The 2797-nt window shown below is 40.2% G+C and overlaps 1 pseudogene; it reads left to right on the forward strand.

Annotated features, from left to right (window-relative positions):
• Nucleotides 1–1903: 1903 nt before the first annotated feature.
• On the forward strand, nt 1904–2780 carry LOC145718802 (homeobox protein NANOG-like; annotated as a pseudogene).
• The last annotated feature ends 17 nt before the right edge of the window (nt 2781–2797 follow it).

A 2797-nucleotide genomic window follows, 5' to 3' on the forward strand; every position in this document is an offset into this window, starting at 1 on the left:
AGCTGGGGAATGAAACAAACATTCGAGTCCTAGAGGCAGAGAGGACCCCTCCCAAGATCAAGGAAAACAGGCCAACACCCCGGCATGTAATAGTAAAACTTGCAAATCTTAGAACCAAGGAAACCATCAGTTAGGGGGAAGAGATTCCTTACGTACAGAGGAAGGAACATCAGAATAACATCAGACCTATCCACAGAGACCTGGCAAGCCAGAAAGGCCTGGGAAGACATATTCAGGGTACTAAATGAGAAGAACATGCAGCCAAGAATACTTTATCTGGCAAGGCTGTCATTTAGAATGGCTGGAGAGATGCAGAGCTTCCACGACTGGCAGAAACTGAAAGAAAATGTGACCACTAAGCCAGCCCTGCAAGAAATATTAAGGGGGGTTCTATAAAAGGAGAAAGACCCCAAGAGTGATATACAACAGAAATTTACAGGGACAATCTATAAAAACAACATCAGCGGGGAGGGGGATTGGTTAGCCCAGTGATGGGTATTAAGGAGGGCATGTACTGCATGGAGCGCTTGGTGTTATACGAAAACAATGGATTGTGGATCACCACATCAAAAACTAATGATGTATTGTATGGTGACTAACATAACATAATAAAATTTAAAAAAAAAAGGAAAGAAAAAAGGGGGAAGGATGATTAAGAGAATCCAGAAGAACTGACGGACACGTTATTGAAATTAATAGTGGAATTCATCAAGGGTATTTGATAAAAGATTCTTAGACAAAAATCAGTTACATTCCTTTATACCAGTAAGTTAGGTCTATGTATTTTTTTCCTTTTATTTTTAATTGAAGTACAGTTGACATGTAATATTAGTTTCAGATGTACAACAGTGATTTGACAATTATATACATTACAAAATGCTCACCAAAATAAATATAGTTACTCTCTGTTACCAAAGTTATTATAGTATTATTGAGTATATTCCCTATACTGTAATTTTCATCCTTGTGACTTGTTTATTTTTTATTATTTTTTTAAGATTTTATTTGACAGAGAGAGAGGGAGCACAGGTAGGCAGAGTGGTAGGCAGAGGGAGAGGGAGAAGCAGGCTCCCCACTGAGCAGAGAGCCCAATGCTGGGCTCAATCCAAGGACCCTAGGATCATGACCTGAGCCAAAGGCAGATGCTTAACTTACTGAGCCACCCAGGCACTTGTTTATTTTATTAATGTAAATTTTTAAAATAAAAATTATTTTTAAGGGCAATAAGAAACATAAAGTGCCAAGGAACAAATATAATTGAACATGTACAAGATCTTTGAAGTATTTTGACATTTTATCAAAAGATATTAAAGAAGACCTAAATAGATGGAAATATTTATATCTTTTATGAATAGGTACTCAACATAAAAGGTTGATTTTGCCGAATTAATCCATAATATTAATATAAATCTTGGATTGATAAGTGTTGATACAATTAAAAATTCCATTTTTGTGGAACTTAATAAACTGACTCAAAATTTTATATAAAAGAGCAAAGGGCCGGGTGCCTGGGTGGCTCAGTTGGTTAAGCGACTGCCTTCGGCTCAGGTCATGATCCCGGAGTCCCGGGATCGAGTCCCACATCGGGCTCCCTGCTCGGCGGGGAGTCCGCTTCTCCCTCTAACCCTACCCCCTCTTGCGTGCTCTCTCTCACTCTCTCTCTCAAATAAATAAAGAAAATCTTTAAAAAAAAAAAAAAAGAGCAAAGGGCCAAGAAGAGTCAAAAGATATTTTAAAGATGAACAAGCAGGGAGACATGCCTTATCAGATATCAATATTTATAATGAAGTTAAGTAATTAAAACAGTGTGACATAAATGCAGAAATAAACACATGGAATAATGAGACAGCTTAGAGAGTCCAGGAACAGGCCTATGAACTTAAGAAAACTTTCTAAATAAAAGAGATGGTGAGTCAGCTCTTCCACCTAGATCCATAAGCCTGGGCCTTTCTTACAATCTCGCTCTTTTTTTTTTTTTCCGTCTACTCTTAACTCACCAACATGAGTGTAGATCCAACTCTGCCCCTATGCCCGCCTGGCCCCGAAGCACCCAGTTCTAGGGACTCTTCTCCAATGCCTGAGATTTACGGGCCTGAAGAAAATTATGCATCCCTGCAAATGTCATCTGCTGAGACACCCCACGCGGAGACCGTCTCTCCTCTTCCTTCGTCCATGGATCTGCTTGTTCAGGACAGCCCCGACTCCTCCACGAGTCCCAGGGTAAAACCACCACCCACTTCTGGAGAGGAGAGAACAGTGAGGAAGGAAGATATGTCCCAGGGCAAGAAACAGAAGATCAGGACCGTGTTCTCTCAGACCCAACTCTATGTCCTCAATGATCGATTTCAGAGACAGAGATACCTCAGTCTCCAGCAGATGCAAGAACTTTCCAACATTCTGAACCTTAGCTATAAGCAGGTGAAGACCTGGTTCCAGAACCAGAGAATGAAATGTAAGAAGTGGCAGAAAAACCACTGACCAAAGGAGAGCAAGAGTGTGAGTCAGGTGGACAGGAAGCTTTTAAGTTTCTGCTTTCTTTTCACTGACTTCTTAGTTTTGTTCATTGCTAAACCATATATCTCTGCCTCGATATTCTGTTTCCCGTTATTCTTACTGTGTCCATTGAGGGGGTATGATTGGAGTCAAAGAGGTTTCAGTAGCGTTGGCTCTATGGACAACATGATAAAAGGTGTTTCTCGCTATGGATAACTAGATACAATACTAATGTGGATATCTTTAGGCTCTAGAATCTAACCTCAAGAATAGGAAGTGAAGATACAAAGACGTGTGATGAAGG

This window comes from Leptonychotes weddellii, unplaced genomic scaffold, assembly GCF_054177405.1.
Source record: "Leptonychotes weddellii isolate Sample4059 unplaced genomic scaffold, ASM5417740v2 HiC_scaffold_22293, whole genome shotgun sequence".
Classification (NCBI taxonomy): Eukaryota; Metazoa; Chordata; class Mammalia; order Carnivora; family Phocidae; genus Leptonychotes; species Leptonychotes weddellii.